Source organism: Rhinatrema bivittatum, chromosome 17 (assembly GCF_901001135.1).
Source record: "Rhinatrema bivittatum chromosome 17, aRhiBiv1.1, whole genome shotgun sequence".
Lineage (NCBI taxonomy): Eukaryota > Metazoa > Chordata > Amphibia > Gymnophiona > Rhinatrematidae > Rhinatrema > Rhinatrema bivittatum.
In genome coordinates, this window is record NC_042631.1 from 4,364,933 (window position 1) to 4,384,331 (window position 19,399).

A 19,399-nucleotide genomic window follows, 5' to 3' on the forward strand; every position below is an offset into this window, starting at 1 on the left:
GGCTGAACAGATTGGGAAAGAGATGACTTGAGTGGAGATACGATTGAGATTTGTAAAATCATGGTGTGGAATAGGTAAATAAGGAACAGTTATTTGAAATAATGCTAGGCCTAGGGGAGACACCATGAAACTAGCAACAGGCAAACTTAAAATAAGTCCTAGGAAGTATTTTGTCACTCTGGGCACAATCAAGCTGTGGAATCTGCTGCTAGAGGATGTGATCAAGGTAACTAAAAGGTTAATTTTAAAAGCCCGGCACGCGCCAAAACTGGGAGTTACATACACAAGTCGGGCTGCCGCGCGTCGAGCGGATTTTAAAAGCTCCCCACCCATGTATGTGCGTATCTCTCACTACACGCACAAATGAACATTTCTGAAAAAGGGTAGGGGTGTGGACATGGGAGATCCTGGATTTCACCTTGAAATTTGCTCGGAAATACTTATGCTCACAGGCGCACACCATGATCCCCCGCCATGTAAATTTACTTCTGCTACGGATAGCGTGTAAGTAATTAAAACCCACATCAGTGGGGTTTTAAGGGTTGGGACTAATAGGGGAGAAGGGAGGCTATTAAACTAGGAGTTTTGGAAGTCCTGGTTGAACTGGAAAAACTGATAATGGCATTAGTGTGCTTCTATTAAACTCCCCCCACTTATGCGGTAGAAGTGGCATTTGCATGCACAGTCACGCGTCCACCTATGGTTGCGCGCACATGTGCATGCGTTCAGGCTGATTTATAACCTGCGCAGATGTACACGTATGTTATAAAATGGCCGCGTCCCTGGGTGCGGGCTGACAAACACGCGCACATGTGCAACCGCACTCTTGTTTAAAAGTTACCATCTCAGTTGGGTTCAAGATAGGGTTGGACAAGTTCCTGAAGGAAAAGTCCATAAACAGTTGTTATCCAGGTAGACACGGGAAAGCCAGCGCTTAACCCTGGGAGTGAGAGAGAAGAAATAAACAATTATTAGAGATTTGATGGGTACTTGTGATCTGGACTGGCCACTGTGGGAGACGAAGCTGGGCTTGATAGACCTTGGTCTGACCCAGCATGGCAATTCTTATGTTCTCATGTTTTATCTGAAATCCATTTTAAAGTAGCAGCCATTACGCATGGTGTTTTTATTCAGAAAACTTTAAATTAAAGAAACTGGATATCAAATATTTATTTGCTTTTCCAGCAGCTAATAGAGAGAGAAAAATCTTGTTATGTTGACTTTTTAAATTACTGTTGGCCTGTGTGAAAGGAAAACACAAAAGGGGGAAAAATTAAATATTCCAGTTTAATGACTATTTTACAGGGAGGTCCTCCCTTTTAGCAGTTAATAAATCAGCCCCTATAACTGACACTGGTGCTCCATCCAGAATATTCATCCTATTCTGGATATGACTGAGGTGGTGAAATCTCTGCTGAGAAATCACTGAGGTGCAGCCCATATGGGAAACATGAATAATGCATTTTAGTCATAATACTTGGATGTGACTGGACAATAATGATACAATCATCTTGATTTATTTGTTTGTTTGTTTGAGTTTTATATACCGTCATTCGGTTTCTCCATCATAACGGTTTACAAATTTCAATACAAGTAAAAAACATTTAAAATTGAATACAGTACAATATAATAAGATCAAATAAAACTTACACCTAAATACATAAAATTATGATAAAATTAAAATGAGTGAGGAGCTGTATTAGAAGTTATAAAAGCTGCAATTAGCAAGGTGGTAAAGCTAAATAATTTAGGAAAGAGAGAGAGGTGGTAGTGAAGGTGTTATTGTGGATCTTGATAGGCTTTGGCGACAACCAGGTTTTTAAATCTTTCTTAAATGTTTTCAAGCTCTGCTGTAGTCTTAGATCGGTTGGGAGTGTATTCCAGAGTTGGGGGCTAACGAGAGAAATTGCACGTTCCCTGACTGAAATGAGTTGAGTGGAGCGGATAGAGGGAATTGTCAGAAGGCCTTTGTTGGCTGAGCGCAGATTTCGCTGGGATGCATGGAGTCTGGCAGGGCCTAGCCAGTCGGTTTGTTCCCCATGTATTAGCTTGTGTAGAATGGTCAAAAGTTTGTAATCTTGTTAATCCTGTTAATAGTTTGAAGCTTTTGCCAATGACATTTTTCTGTACGCTACCTGGGCAATTGACTGACTCATGGCGCTGTCTTTCACTTCTGCTTCAGCGGTTTGGTAGAGAGACTCAGAACATTTCACCCCTAAGAAGAGACACCCTGGGTTGGAGGATTTGGCCAAGAACGTAGAGCCTTTCGTCTCTGGGACTTGATGGCTTGGGTGAACATCACAGGCACAGAGAGACTTTCCTCTAATGTGGGTCACTGATGCAAGGTTGGTCCAAGTTAGTAGTTAGGTCTTCAAGTGGCTTTTTGATTTTTCCATATGAAATGAGTTGGTGGTTTCTCTCTGTTTCCCAGTGTATAGGTGCCCATATCACTTTATGATTCAAGGGATATAACGGAGGGAGAAATAGAATACATAATCATTATTACTGGCACTGATTAATCATGCTTGTTGATTAATCTTCGACTGAAATGGCATGGAGCCTGAATTACTCTTTCAGTCCTGGAGAAGGACTGGGGCTCATTGGCAGGGCAGGGAAAGCTTGCATTCTGGAGGTGTTTTGGATTTTTGCTCTCATGCTCTCAATCCACTGAAATTCTCCAGAAAAGCTATTTTTTTTTTTCCAAATATAAATTAAAACTAGTAGAATCTTGTGTTCCAGCGATCTGTTGGGGCTTTTCTTTTTAAAAGAAATCTCTTGTTTCTTGGTATTTTCTTCTGAGAAGAGTATGAAATAAAATGACTTTTTTTTAACACATGGACATTTTTTATATTACAGATGCAAGAAAAGTGACAGCTCAGTATTTTAATATCGCTGTATATGAATGTGTTTGGAGTAAGTTTTTAACTCAGCGAGGCAAATGCAGGATTTGAAAATGTGCGCTGGCTGGCTGCCTCCACGTTATCCAGCTAAGTGGTTAGTTGAATAAAACTTAGTCATTCTGGGGGTGTTTCCGGGTGGAGTTGAGCTTGCCAGCTAACTCTGGTTATGCAGTAGAGCAGCCCTAAAGTTAGCAGAATAAAGTTAACCGGCTGTAAGATGGTTGGGTAATATCCTGCAGTGCCACTGCACAGCCCAACAAAGTTAGCCCAATTTAAGTTTAACTGTGCTGTCAGGGCAGCAACTCAACATAGACCCCCTCCCCCACACACTCATATAAAAATCTCCAGTCCATCCTTATTATGATGAAATGTAATTTGTTCTTAGGTTCTACCAGTGCCAAATGTCATTCCCACTAATACCTCCTCAGTGAGACATCCTACCGGCTGCCAGTCTCTAAACAATAATGGCACTGTAATTGAATAGCTATAAATATTAGCCAGAACATTTCTGGAATTAAAACATTAGTGACAATCTGCGGGTCGTAACGATGGCAGTGCTCATTCTGCCAGGACAAAGAAAGAAAGTGTGAGAGAAAATGAACAGCGTTAGGGACCTAAACACAGGAGGGGGAAAGCTTTTGGTACATGGGTGAGTCTCTGTGCAGTCAACCTCCTCTTCTCTTGGCCCTACTGCAGGTAACATAGTGCCTTACCCACTGAGCTGGCCTCTTAGAAATGTGCCCATAATTTTATCTGGGTAGCAGTTGCGTTCACATTGCATGCATATAGTTTTAAATGCCTAAAGCAGAGGCATTCCAGGGGATGGGAATTCTGCACACAGTATTCATTTTTAAAAGTATGCATGTACATTTTCTTGGCTAGACCACAGGCACCCAATAGCTGGGGTAATTGTGTGTGGTTTTGCCGGAATAATTTTCAAAGTGGACTTATGCTCATCAGTCCACTTTGAAAATTGGTATAATTATGCATATATTTGCTGACTAACTTAGGCACAATTATTCCCATTCAAACCAAGATGGGAGGTTCTGACCGCCTGAATCAAACTGGGACAGGCTGCAGATATATTTCCCAAATTCATGGTCATTTACAGTTAGTTCATTTCTTCAAAAACAAAATGCATGGACAGTCTTCAAATATTTTACATCTGTATAATTCCAAATCTATTACAGTCAGTCTCAGGCTGGTATTTTTTAAAATTAAGTATGATTCAGTATCAGAGTAGGTTCTCCCATCCCTAATATATAGAAAATTCTTCCATTCCTTCCTTTTTATTTATTTACTTGTATCTATTTATTTATTTATAGGCCACTTAAATCTAACGGGTAGGCTCTAAGCAGCGTACAATTCAACGTTCATAATTCAAACAAAAATAAATACATACGCAGAATATAAGAATCAGTCATCCTAAACCTGGGCAACTGGAATAGGCTTCTGCTGGTCGGAAAGCAGGCTATTGAGAAAAGGCCATGTTAAAGGTTTTATGACAGTCCATCAAGCACAACTCTTGGGGTAAGGTCTTCTGAAGCAACCGAGAAGGCCCATTCGCTCATGTACACAAAACAGGAAAACGTTCTTCCTTTTTTTTTTTTTTTTTTTTTATAAAAAGGAATAAAATAATTAATGCATCACTGTTGCTGGTATCAGATAATGATCGCCTACTACAGTTTATGTCCTGAATAGAGGAGGAGTGTGGAAGACAGGGCACAGGGTAGTTTTCACCCAGAATGTGCACCGCTTTTGCTATTGCTGTACCGAGCATTAAAGAGATGTGGGTTCCTGTGGGCTACCTGTAGATACAGAGTCTGCAGGATATCTCTCGGTGGCTTTCATAGAGCTGCCTGCAGAGTGCCTGGGGAAGTAGGCAAGTGTTTGTGTAGCTTGCAGTGTGCATAGAACAATGACCAAATAACTTCTTCTTTCAGCTAATTACATCCCGACACTGTGGGGTGAGGGGGTACCTTCTGTTATTAGTAACAGGCCTTTGTTAATGACATCGGTGATCAATAAGGTGGCTTTATTAAGAGTACCCACCAATTCAGAAATAGCACTTGCTAATACCCGCCATAGTGCTGTAAGTCACCGTGATCACTGGAGTGTGCTACTAATTAAAAAAAAATATATATATACATCAAACAAATATTTCCCAAAACAAACAGGAAAAAGAACTCCCCCTCCGCCCCAAAGAAATGAAATTTTGGGTGAGAATCCCCCATAATGAAATGAAACAAAATAGCATTTTTTGGCCTCTACCCCCATAAAGATGAATTTTAAACCCCTGTGTGTGTGCCAAGACCAGGAGATACATGCACAAATTGGGCTGGTGCACGCCGAGCAGAATTTAAGTCACCCGAGGCTGCAGGTATCTCCCACCGCTCGCACAAGTGAAACTTTTCTTTGTTTTTTTTTAAAATATTTATTTATTTAATTTTTATTATTTATTTATTAAGTGAAATTTTTCTAACCAGGGATGGAGCATGGGTGTGGTCTAGGCAGGGCGTGGATGTGTTTGGCCCTGCCCAAGAGATCTGCTTATAAATACTTACACATCCTTGTGCGCGTCAGGGATAACGTCATGTGAGTAGTAAACAAAAATATATGGGCAAGGCAAAGGGGTTTTATGGGTTGGAGCTATCAGGAGGGAAGGATGGCTATTAAATTAGGGGGGGTTTGCAAGTCCTATCCCTGAACCGGGTGAACAGGGAATGAACTGGGAAAATGGCAAACAGCATTGGCGCACATCTCTTGTAAAATTCCACTTACGCAGTAGAAATGCATTTGCGTGCACATGGGCGCATCCATTTAAAATTGAGCACACGTATGCACATCTCCAGGCTGTCTTATAACATACACGCATGTGTGCACACGTGTTATAAAATGGATCCGTGTCTGGGCTCAGGTAAACGAACACGCTCATATGTGCACCCGCATGCCTGTTTAAAAGTTACTGTCATAGTCGGTACAATGTACACACAGACTATGGGGTAGATTTTATAAATCTTTGCGTGCGCGTACTTCTGTTCGCGCACCAGGCACGAACAGAAGTACGCTGGATTTTATAAGATACGCACATAGCCGCGCATATCTTATAAAATCCGGGGTCGGCATGCGCAAGGGGGTGCACATTTGTGCAACTTGCGCGCTCCGAGCCCTGCGCGTGCTGCCCGTTCCCTCCGAGGCCGCTCCAATTTCGGAGCGGCCTCGGAGGGAACTTTCCTTCTACCCCTTCCCCTGCACCTTCCCCCTACTTTTGTTGTTAAAGTTACACCTGCCGGAGGCAGGCGTAACTCTGCGCGCACCAGCGGGCTGCTGGGTCGGCACCACGCCCCGACACGCCCCCCCTTGCGAAGCCCCGGGACTTGCGCGCATCTCAGGGCTTGCATGTGCCGCCGAGCCTATGCAAAATAGGCTCGGCGCGCACAGGGGGGGTTTAAAAGGGTTACGCCCGTACCTTTTATTTATTTATTTATTTATTTATTTATTTATTTATTTAATTTATTTATTTAATTTTATATACCAACAGCCGTTTGCACATCGTGCCGGTTTACAAGTAACTTACAACCATAAGATATATAGGCAGAAGCCTTTACAAATAACAGTATGTAACATAAATGCAGTAACAGGGTTACGCACCTTATGTGCGTAACCCTTTTAAAATCCGGCCCTTAGTGTACAGGGGCCCTTATAGAACTGCCCTCTTAAAGAACATCAGTAGTGAATATTTAGGAACCTGAAAACTCTGGAATTTTTCAGGGAAAATAATTCCTTATGCATTTTAATGATAAGCAAAATACCAGACAATTTTCTTCTTTGAAAGCTGATGGGTTATTGGACATCTTGAAGACAAGATTTGAAAACCACATGATTGATCTACAGATTTTGCCCTACACAGAGAAATTAAATCTTAACAATACAACTCATTTAGCTGTTCCCACAAATACATTTTGAAATCAGCTTTAAAGCATTCTAGGAGAACTGAAAACCACATATATTTCAGTTTTATACTGATTAGAAAAACTTAAATGAGTATTTTGTAACAATAGAACAGTGATTTTTGAAATACACTTTATTACAGTGTTGGCAATAGAAATGTTTTAATATATATTGTGATGAGGTCTAAAAGAAAAAAAGTAAGCTAAAGGCTTAGAGTCTGCAGAAATACCTTTACTGATACAACTTATTATGCTGCTTGCAAAGCTCAAAAGCTAGAAATAGCAAACCCATTTTACCTTTCCAAATAGAATCTTCTCCTGGCACTGTAAGGTAGTAATTATGTGCACACGGTTTGGCTGGAATAATTTTCATGCCTTCCACTAGGGATGTGCAATTCATTCATTTCAAATGAATGGGTAATCCAAACCGAATCCACCCGTTTTTTTCCCCCCCAGTTTGGATTATCCAGAATGAATGTGCCATCTCTATGAAAACCCTAAAAATGTTGGTAGTTTTGTTTCAAGAAATAGTGAGTGCCATTAGCAAACAGCATGCACTGTTTCCTGAGGAGAAAAACCACAGCCCCTGCCAGTAAGCAGGATTGAGCCCTACCCTTTTGGGCTGAGCCAAGCCAGTGTCTCCCTGGTCCCATTGGACCCCTAGAGAACAGCCAGGGCTGAGGACCTTTCCAGCCCATACTTGTCCTTTCAATGGGCTCTGAACTGGATTAGTAATTTGGAAAGGTTTGTGAGTTTCTTCTGAATCAGGTTTTGGTGTTTGCTTTCTTCTGAGCACTTCATGATTACCTTCCATTTTGACATGGCTGTCCTTATTCATCTTCACCTTAGGTTAGTATGCACTGTATACTCGATATAACGAGGACAATGGGGTCCAAAAATTCGGTCTGCATTATAAGTGAGCCCATGTTATATTGAATTTATAAAAATCCAGCTAAGTGAATTAGCTGGCGGCTAAATGTCCATCTGCCACCTATTAGCCAGATAAGTACTTATCCGGGTATGTAATGGCCGCTAAATGCAGCCAGATATTCAACTGCCACTACTTAACTGGATAAGTGGCAATTTCTAAATGCAGACAAATATTCAACCACCACCATTTAGCTGGATAATTCCATACTGTTGAATTTTACCTCGTAATTTTCAGTGTCAGCACCTGGAGTCTTTATCTCAAATTCTTTTGTTATAATGTCCATATTTATAGTCTTTATAATCACCTTCTATTTTTGGACTGGTCCCGTCAACTGTTGGGGCTTTAATACCTGCTTCAGTCTTTGAGGTGGAAATACTTGGACCTAGAGCTTTCATTTCTGTACCTGAGAGTTTAAACTGAGGCATTGACAATTCTCCCTGTAGCCCTTGGAAGTTAATTTTAGGAGTCTTGGTATCAACTTTTATCTTGGGGCTCATCAAGTTAACCTCAGGCATTTTAACATTTGCTTCATTCTTTGGTGGAGAAATGTGTGCTTGAATATCAACATTTGGAACCTTAATGTCAACATCTGGTTTTATAGAAATGCCTTTTTCAGTCAGTTTAACATCAACATCAGGGCTCTTCAGCTTATGTCCTTATATATCAAATCTTGGTAACTTGTTTTTCTCTTCCATGTCAGATGGTATTTTTAAATCACTTCTGATATTAACATCTGAAAAATTGCTTTATGGCATTTTCGCATGCGAAAAATGCCATAATGCACGCAAAAAGCACCATAACGCATGGTGCGATGCTAATTTGAAAAAGGGGGAGGAGTTTGGGGTGGGGTTTCTGGCCAAGCGAACTGGCTTCTACCTGGGAATCATCAAGCTAGGTTGAGAGAACATTGTACAAATCTCATCTTTCTGTGAGTTTCCTCACTCCGAAATTCATCAAATCTTCACAAGAGTGCACTGTTCTGTTCCTACGTCTCACTCTGAATGTCAGAGGGGCCCCCCTAACCCCTACACTAATACCTAAACCGCACCTCGAGTTACTAGGTGGGCCTCATATAGAAGTATAAATAGGTAGGAATTGCAACAATTGTGGTACTTACCGCAAAGTGTGAAAAAGTTATCGCATTCTGCGGGAATACCTATGCAAAGCTCACTTTGCGATAAATAGGATATTACCATAAAACATATCCCTTTTCCTATCGCTTGCGATATTTACTGTAGTTTGATAAATCTAGGCCTTAGTTGGCTAAGTGGTGCTGAATATCTATCAAATTTGAAAGGTAAAATTGGGAGCCAATCTTTGACTGCAGTATAAGTGATCTCATATTATATTGAGTCTTGATATATCAGTGTACTTATTAAAGTACCACTCTCAAGCAATATTATATGTTAGTGAGAAACACATTTTTAAGGTTTAATTAATAGAATTTCAAAAGTATCACCTTCTAGGCTGTTTTGAATGTTTAAAATACACTAATTTAGATTTCCCTTTGTAAACATTCGGTGGTAATAGGTTGTAACTCTGTGCTGACTCGACTATATCTACCTTGTACAAAATTATGTAGCCCCTTAGTGCTGTATATAAAAATAAAACCTGATACTTTTCCATAGGGGGTCCAGGCAGAAGAAAGAGCAAAAGGGATCTCCCCTTCCTCCAGCTGCTCTGGAATCCTTTTAAAAATGGCACAGACGGGCCCTGATAACAGAGCCAAGTGTAGTGTCAAAATGGCATTAGTCAAGTAAATGGCACATTTCAAAATTTATTTTCTTTATGGAAATAAAAAATAGGATCACATACGCCCAAACAAACCATGGAAAACTAGCCAAGAAGTTCTCTCTTACATCTGGCCTAATTTGACAAAGAAAACTGGAAATGTGGTGACAGATAAAAAAAAAATATATATATATAACTAGGTGTGTTCGAGCTTTCTAAAATTGATGTATGAATTGATTTATATTCGTCCTTTCAGGTACTTCAAATCAAATATATCACAGTCAAGCTGGGCAGATTTCAGTATAGTTCAAGTTTGACAAAAGTGTAATTCTTCCTGAGATTCACATGGAAAATCTCTGACTTTTCCCCATGCATCTGAGGAGATGCAGTGAAAATTTACAGAAATTGGAAATCTTCTCAGCTTTGCTTGGATCTCCCTTGGGTTTTTGTGGCTCCCTTATAGATTTTGCTGGCAATTAGATCAATCTATTTCCACAGGTTCATCAATTTGGGTTTATTTCCTAACTACAAGCCCACCTAGTCTGCCCAATTAAGGTTATGTGAAAATAAGTTTTGTGTATATTTAGTGAATGTTTTGGCAAATTTTGTACAGCTTTGAAACTATTCACCTTAGAGTTTTATGAGAGTTTTCATGTGAAATTGACAAAATTAATTCCCTGTTTTCTCATCAAGCTTCCCTTCTGTTTGAAGAAATAGAAAGTGATGGTCTGAAGGGACCAGGAATAAGTTTTCACAGTTCATTCAAAACTTTTTATCAAACTGCATGGGAAAAAAGTAAAGTATTTTCATGTTTTTAGTCTTGGTGATGGAGCTGCTTTCTAAATGCATTACCACAGATCTTGCTTAAACTCTGACTTTGCTCTTGATCTGCCAATTAAAATATATTTATACTGCTAAGCTGTGATGGTTTTCCACGCAAATCGCTTGATAGTCTTTGGCGAGTGCAATGGCGTTTCTTTTGGAATCAAGTCATGTTGGCCATCAAAACATGCAGCCAGAGCTGTGATTTAACTTTTTGAACATATACATTAGAGAACAGGGACACTTACCCTGCAAGTGGTACTGACTCTTCCAGCCTCTGTTTTCTTCAACCCTTTCTTAGATGTGCTCTGATTTAATCTTCCTGGATATTTCAAGAAAGGATTGCAAATACCAGGATAGGAGTTGAATAAAAACAACGCAGATCTGGAGGTAGATAGACTTTTTGTGCATCTTCCTGATCTGTCTGGTCTCGTCTTGCACAAGACTAAAGATGAACTAAAATAGTGCTATTTCTGTGCTGTATTAGTCTAAAACTACAGGAAGCTGGGTGGGGAATGGATGCACACTATCTAATTAATGCTGGAGAGACACTGCAAAGTATTTCTGTTAGTGCTGAACTTCTTGCTGTGGTACTTCACTGCTAATGCAACCCTTTCTCTGCACGTTCAAAATGTGTAAATTAGACTTGGCAAATCAATGAACGGTGCCTTAATACTGAATAATGACATCCACTATAGCAGACCCTTCGGTCTTGGTTTATAGAGCCAGGTGGTCATTCTCAATATATTTAAGCAATTAGGCACGGTAAACGAGGCTTTATGATTATTGTTATAAACTGCCATCTGTCTAAAAATGGTCAAGGCCCCTAGCACAACCCCAGACAGATCCCAGCTTACATCTGGAAGCCTGTTATGGTGTCCTGTATTGCAAAACAAAACATCTAAATTCTGAGTCGGATCAAACTCGCAAAGCTTTCCAAGCTGCCATTGCAGACTTTGGCACGCTAGGTGGCTTTCATCTGGATGGAAACAACTTGCCGACACAGGATGAGAATCTGCATCAACTTGTGAAACTTACAAAGTACCGTAAATTGTATGTTTTTGAAGACCTGTTTCCATCCCATCAGAAGAAGAACAATTTTAACTGGGACAAACATAACTGATGTGACTCTCAGTCCTGGGAGCAGGAGTTGCCCTTTGGGTTTTGTTACATTTGGAACCATAAGAAGTTAAGCTTTGACCCCCTCCAAATGAGATGGCAACCAGCAGTCTGTGGTATTATGTGAGCAATGTTCTGTAAGTTAATAAAGACTTTTATTCTGCGCTAGCCCTCTCCATCAGGCCCATAGCATTATATCCTCTGGAGGATCATCCATTGGGGCTGGTCAGCCCTGGGCACACCATGGAATTGGCGTGATGCCCAAGGAGGGGGACCAACCGCTGTTGCCACTACTGTGGTGGCCCCCTCTGTCCAGCAAGTGGCAATGGATGTGTGACTTGAGAGAGGCTCCTTTTTCGGCCCTCGTGTCCGTGAGGTTTTGTTGAACCGTCTAGGGGAAGGAGGAAGATGGGGTCGCTGAGGTATCTGAGGCAAGAAAATAGGGAAAGAACCAAAAAAACAATTCTGTAATAACTGGGAGACGAGAAAAGGGCTGTGACCTGGGGCAGTAAGTGGGGAAAAATGTGTGATTATGCCGTGTGGTTTCTCCGAGCCCTTCATGATTACCATCCATTTTATTTATATATTTGCATTTATATGCTGCCAATACTAAGGCTCAAGGCAGACTATAGAACAAACGTACACAGTTACAGATATCTTAATTTGAAATGGCTGTCCTTATCCATCTTCTCCTTAGGTGAGCTGTAAACCTTCAACACCTCAGAGCACCACTTTTAAGCAATATTAGATAGTGATAAATATAATTTGAAGATTGAAATAATAGAATTTCAGAAATATCAACTTCTAGGCTGCTTAGAATGTTAAAAAAAAAAAAAAGCACTCATTTGTTTTCTATTTTAAATATTTGATTGTAGTCTATTATAACTGCGCTGAGTCAAGCATGACTACTGTATAAAATTATATAGACCCTTGGTGCTATATATAAAAATATACAGTAATACCATGATAGTTTGAAGTCTTTTGAAAGGACAACTTGGAAGCCAACATGTACCATTTGTCTGAATTAGGTTGTCTCTCTTGTACATAGTATTTAAATATTACTGCAGTAGGCAGGAAGAGTAAAATCTTTTCTCCAAAAAACAATTCCCCAAATATCCAGTTTGCCTTTATCAAATTGTCACTTGAGTGGCTTTAATTCCGTTTCAGAGACTTGATCCTAGCTGCAGGGTTTACTTTAATCTCTATTGTAAAACAGATCTGCACTTCTCGGGCTACAAACTTTCTAAGAACTGACAGTCTCTGCTGTAGTGGAAACCTATATAAGATTCTTATCCACTGCTGCAATCTACTGCATTTTGTACCACTTAAGCAATTGACCCTGGAAGGTATAGGCCTGATGTAACATGGCTTTTCCTGATTGTCTATGTGGAAAAAAAATGAAACAATTCATAAATCTGACAATGAGTAACTATGGAGTCAAGTTTCAAAGTTCTGTTGAGTGGATAACATAACCAATTAATTGTAGCTGGGAATCTTTGGGGAATTTTTCAGCCAAACCTAACTGTAGCCAGGAAAAACTTTCCTGGCTAAATTAAGGACTGCTAGTGGTACAGAAGGATTAGTGCTATAGTCACCCTGGAAACACCTCTGCATCCACCCCTCTTCATCCAGCTAACTGTGCCCACCTTGTGAAGTTATAAGAGCAAATTTAGGAAATCGGTGGTGGATAATGTCTAAAAACCTTTAAGAAATGGATTTAATATTACATAGAACTCTCCCGGCTGATCATGGGGGGGAGGAGAAGAGCAACACTCTCTTCTGACTGTCAATTTTGTGTCTGGAAGTTGGACAACATAGTCGTCCCTTGCTTTCCATACTTCCTCTGTCTTCAGAGGCTTGCTTGAAGCAATTATGATCTTAAAATTCCTGATGTTTAATTATTATCTCAGATGTCAACAATGGAACTGAGACAGTGTGAAATGACAGTTCACTTCTGAAAAAAATAGAGAAACAATTTGGTAAATTATCCTTTCAGGCTTCACAAACAAGCTGCCATTCCATTATTGCAAATTATGCCTACATTGATGAAAAAATAAAGAGATCATGAGAAAATTTCAGTGTGCTCTACTGTTGCCCATGAGTTCACATCATCACCATTGTAGTATAGCCAAACATTAGAGAGCTTTCCTTTGTCTTTTTTTTTTAAATGAAATTGCATGCAGCCACATCTTATGGGAGAAGGAAGAGATGGAGGGTGTTTATTAGGTAGGAAGAATAGTATGTACTGTAGAGTAACTTGAATAGCATTATGAGACTTCTCCTCCTAAAATGGGGCTTCCCAAACCACTAAGGTTGAAATGGTAGGATATCCACAGAGAAAACATGCCCAAGATCTACCTTGGAGATACAATGAATGCAAATTCATCTCCTGCATATTCATTGTGGAGATCCTGAAAACCCACCACCTAGCCTCGGTGGTATCTCATAAAGCAGGCCAACTACTGTATCATCTAGGACTTAACAATCTCATTATGCAGATATGTCCCTAGTTTTAAGCACATGACATCTGTCTCTTTATACTGTAAAGTCCCAAAGAAAATCTTCACCACCATAGTTCATAATACATTGTATCCAACAGTGAATGTTGGCTACTGTGTGTTACAAGTGTGTGTGTGTGTGTGTGTGTGTGTGTGTGCATTTGTGTGTATATATCTTCAAAAATATTCCAAAGGAGTGGGAGAAAGCACTAATAGAGAGAATGTAACAATTATAAAATATAAATCTTTATTCATATGTTCAACAAAAATAAAATACAAGAACACCTGAACCCTCCTAAATATGTCAAACAACCACACATGTGCCCCCATGTTTCATGCATAGGTTTAATAGTCAGATGTGACAATCTCCCTATTAAAATACTGATTAACAATATATATATATATTGTTTCCCTATCAGGATCAATTTTAACTCACGTGGTAGGGGTATTGTTATTACGCTTGGTCTGATTCAGATAGGCTGGGATTGATTCTTCACAATATCTAAAGCTCCTTGCCATATCAACCACAAAACAAGCTTGGTTTTCTGACTTCACACTGGAAAATAGTAGAATACTCATATTTCTTTTTCAATAGCATGAAAATGTTTCCAAATGAGGTTGTATAGTAGTTGCTGCCATGAAATTGCAAATGTAGGCTTCCCTTAATGACCATAAATCCCAGTAGCCCACATGGTAGTCATAAATGACAGCAGTATTCCAGTAGGGATAATGACAAAATTGTATGACAACAGAGAGATGGCCAAATTTTGTCAAAACCGTCACTTGGAACTAGTGTAACTGAGGGTTAACTAAATGAAACTTATGCTATATTTATTTTTTGGTTCTTTATATGGAGTCCTGTCTAGAGTTCTTTACACCAATAAAAAGCAGGACACCACATTAATATAAAAATAGCTTAAGAGAAATATCTAGGTCTGGCTATTAGTTGCTGTCATGTGTTTGTAACTATAGCAACAATATGCACTAATTAAAAGTTGCTATAGCAATATCCAGAGAGAGCATCATTTTACTCAGTGGAGTAATTGTAGTGTAACAAAATAGTTTTGTATGAGACCCAGTCTACCTGTGTCAAACCTTGAATATCTTCCCTCTGGTCCCAAGCCAACCTACTGCATTGTTTTCCTGAAGCAATGTTTTTCTTAGAAGAATAACCAACTGATTCACTGCGGCTTCCTTTCCATTTTGTATATATGGGAAAAGACCTTGATAAATCAGGCTCTGAACATTATAGTGAACAGAAGCAGTAGTACAGCGCCCTGCCATATAGTGCAGAATGTGCACAGCTAACATGGAGTTAGCCTACGGTTCTACTGGCTTGCTCTCTCTGCGCATACATCTCGCTGTAATGCTTGGCTTCCTTGTGAACTCCTTCTTTCTCTTTCTACTTCTGTTACCCTTTATCCCCCAAGCCCTTAGGAATGTGATAACCCAGCCCCTTATTCCACTCCGTTACTGGGCACCAGTGCCGCAAGCTATGAGCACCATTCAGCTATCCCACCTGCAGGAACAATGGGGGCTGTTTTTCTCCTGTGCGCATCCAACAAGGCGGCGTTTGTCAGCGCGCCTCTCATTCATGTCGTTCCCATTTAAAGCCCCCGTGAAAGGCGTTTCAATGCAAATGACTTGGCTTCTTCGTTAGTGGGCTGTCATCGCTTGACTTCTCCTCACCAGAGGACAAAAAAATGTTTTCATATGGACCTCAACGTGCAGTGTTTATTAATTAGAAGCTGTTTAATTAAAACGGAAGACAAGAGTTGAACACTGTACTGCAAAGACTCAGGCAATGCACGAAGGAGAGAAAATGAGGACCAAAAAAGCAGGGGGCTGTGGAGAGATTTACTGAAACAAAACTCATATTTAAGCCAAGAAGGTGGCATTTTCCCCTTTAACAGAATATAATTTTATTCTGCTTAATGTATCAGATTCAGAGCATTGCATATGTCACTGCAACACTAAAGCTAAATATTGTACTTGTCGCTTTCTGCTACACTCACTTTCTGGCTCAAGAAACGTTACCTTTTTTTCCTGGATTGTTTGCTTTCTATGAATGATTAAAAGTAATAAGAATTTAAAGAGCTATATCTTTATGTAAAACCCTTTATCTATTCTGTTTCTAGATTTTATAACTCAAATATTAATTAGCATTGCAGAAATAATAAATGAGTCAGTTTCTTCTTCTAATGTTATCTCTCTGTTCCTCTTTCTTACCAGTCAGTTCTGTTCTCTTGCTAAACACACCGAACATAAGAAGTTGAGATATTGGGTCAGACCAAGGGTCCATCAAGCCCAGCATCCTGTTTCCAACAGTGGCCAATCCAAGTCACAAATACCTGGCAAGAACCCAAACACTAAGAAGATCCCATGCTACTGATGCAATTAATAGCAGTGGCTATTCCCTAAATCAACTTGATTAATAGCAGTTAATGGACTTCTCCTCCAAGAACTTATCCAAACCTTTTTTAAACGCAGCTACACTAACTTCACTAACCACATCCTCTGGCAATGAATTCTAGAGCTTAATTGTGTGTTGAATGAAAAATAATTTTCTCTGATTTGTTTTAAATATGCTACTTGCTAACTTCATGGAGTGCCCCCCTAGTTCTTGTGTTATCTGAAAGAGTAAATAACTGATTCACATTTAAGTGTTCAAGTCCTTTCATGATTTTATAGACCTCTATCATATGTCCTCCAAGCTGAACAGCCCTAACGTTTTTAGCCTTTCCTCATAGGGGAGTTGTTCCATCCCCTTTATCATTTTGATTGATCTTCTCTGTACCTTCTCCAGTGTAACTATATCTTCTTTTGAGATGTGGCGACCAGAATTGCTCACCGTATTCAAGGTGTGGTCTCCCAATGGAGCGATACAGAGGCATTATGACATTCTCCATTTTTTTTCACCATTCCTTTCCTAATAATTCCTAACATTCTGTTTGGTTTTTGTCTGCGGTGGCACACTGAGCCGACAATTTCAATGTATTACCCACTATGATGTCTCAATCTTTTTCCTGGATGGTAAGTCCTGATATGAAACCTAACATCCTGTAACTCCAACAGGGGTTATTTTTCCCTATATGCATCACGTTACACTTGTCCACATTAAAATTCATCCACCACTGGACCAAATCCCAGGGTGACCTGCCTTCTTTCTTTGTCGCTACAGAAATTCTTGGCATGGTGAGGCAAGAGAGGAAAATAATGCTTAGCCATGGCATTTTGTTCAGGTCACTGTTCAAGAAATTAGTTTCCCCCAGTAAAAGAGCATTTTAAAAGAGATTATTTTGCTTTTACTAGAGTTTTTTTCTGTAACCACCAGAAAGTTCCAAAAATTCTGATAACTGACTAAGGACTAACTGCAAAGTTACTCATGTTGGGAAAGCTTTATCTTTTTGCCAATGATACCAAAATCTGTAACAGGGTGGGCAGCCAGGAAGGAGTGGAAAACATGAGAAGGGAAGGGATCTAGCGAAGCTCGAGGAATGGTCTAAGATCTTGCAGCTAAGATTTAATGCTAAATAATGCAGAGTAATGCATTTAGGATGCAAAAACCCAAGGGAAAGGTTCAGTATTGGAGGTGAAATTCTTTTGAGCAGAAAGGAAGAGCGGGATCTGGGGGTGATTGTATCTTATGATTTTAAGATGGCCAAACAGGTGGATAAAGTGACGGTGAAAGCCAGAAAGATGCTTGGCTGCATAGGGAGAGGGATGGTCAGCAGAAAAAGGGAGGTGACATTGCCCCTGTATAGGTCCCTGGTGAGACCTCACTTGGAATGCTGTGTACAATTCTGGAGATCCCACCTTCAAAAGGATAATAACAGGATGGAGTTGTTTCAGAGGCTGGTCTTCATTCTAAAGCATATGGGGATAGACTTAAAGATCTAAACATGTACACCCTAGAGGACAGGGAAGATATGATAGAGACATTCAAATATCTCCAAGGTTTCCATGCACAGGAGGTGAGCCTTTTTCAGTGGAAAGGAGGCTCTAGAACAGGGGTCGGGAACCCATGGCTCGCGAGCCAGATATGGCTCTTTTGAGGGCTGCATCTGGCTCGCAGACACGTGTCGCCATACTTCGCGGTTCCCCGCTGACCCAGCTGCTCCCCGGTCCTCCGCCGCCCGGGCTTAAAATGCTGTCAGCCCGGGCGGAACGCGGCAGGACAGCTGGAGTCAGCGGCACCGGCGTGCTCTCTTCTCCTCCCCCCCACCCGCGGCCCGGAAGAGGAAGTGGAGAGCATCGGGTGCCTGCGCGGGAAGAAGAGACCACACTAGCGTGGTCTCTTCTTCCGCGCAGGCACCCGATGCTCACCACTTCCTCTTCCGGGCCGCGGGGGGGAGGAGAAGAGAGCACGCCGACTGGAGTCATCCGGGTGCCTGCGCGGGAGTCATCGGGTGTTAGCCGGGTGCCAGCGCTGGAGTCATCGGGTGCCTGCGCGGGTCTTCCCGCGCAGGCACCCGATGCTCTCCACTTCCTCTTCCGGGCCGCGGGAAGAAGAGAGCACGCCGGTGCTCTCTTCTTCCCGCGGCCCGGAAGAGGAAGTGGAGAGCATCGGGTGCCTGCGCGGGAAGAAGACTGCAGCGCGGCTCGGAGGAAAATGAAAATCTTCAACCGCGGCCGATGGGACTCCGCCTTCGCCTCCGCGAGGGCTGAAAATGAAGGAGGTTAGCGTTGGGAGGTGGCTGCTGCTGCCGCGAGTTCCCGGGGGGGGGGGGGGGGGGGGGGGGGGGGGGGGGGGGGGGGGGGAGAGAGAGAGTGAATGAGCGAGCAAGCATGTGTGTTTGAGATCCTGTGTGTGTGAGTGAGAGATTGCATGTATGTGAATGATTGAGAGCCTGTATATGTGAAAGAGAGTATGTCTGTGATTGAGAGCCTGCCTGTGAGAGAGAGCATGAATGTAAGTTTACCATTGGGAACCTGTATGTGTAAGTTTGTAATTGAAAACCTGTTTGTTTGAAAGAGTATGTGTGTATGATTGAGATCCTTTGTGTGTGAGAGAGATCATGTGTATGTATGATTAAGAGCCTGTGTGTATAAGTAAGAGAGAGATCATGTGTGTCTGTGTCTGATTGACAGCTGGTTTAGGTGATGGAGCATGTGAGTATGTGATTGAGAGCCTGTGTTTAAATGAGAGAGAGAGACCATGTGTGTCTGTGTGATTGAGAGCTGATTTAGGTGAGGGAGCATGTGAGTATGTGATTGAGAGCCTGTGTGTAAATGAGAGAAAGAGAGGACATGTTTGTAAGCATGTGAATGAGAGTCTGTGTGTGAGAGAAAAAGACAGCATGTATTTATGTGATTGAAAGCCTGTGTGTGTGTAAGCGTGAAAAGATAGACAGCATGTGTGTAAATGTGTAATTAAGAGCCTGTATGAGAGAGAAAAAACATGTGTATATGTGAGTACTGAGAGCATGTGTGTATAGGTGTGTCATT

General features: G+C 41.1%; 1 protein-coding gene across 6 annotated transcripts in view; it reads left to right on the forward strand.

Moving 5' to 3' along the window:
- LRRC4C (leucine rich repeat containing 4C) overlaps nucleotides 1–19,399 on the forward strand; it is a 983,140-nt gene that overhangs the window by 324,225 nt on the left and 639,516 nt on the right. Inside the window, exon 1 of one of the 6 annotated variants that reach the window (XM_029582723.1) lies at nucleotides 2,229–2,345. The exons of the other annotated variants lie outside the window; for them this stretch is intronic. The gene's annotated coding sequence lies outside the window, so the exon portion shown is untranslated. Of the gene's footprint in view, nucleotides 1–2,228; nucleotides 2,346–19,399 lie in introns of those variants that run through there. 6 annotated transcript variants of the gene reach the window in all.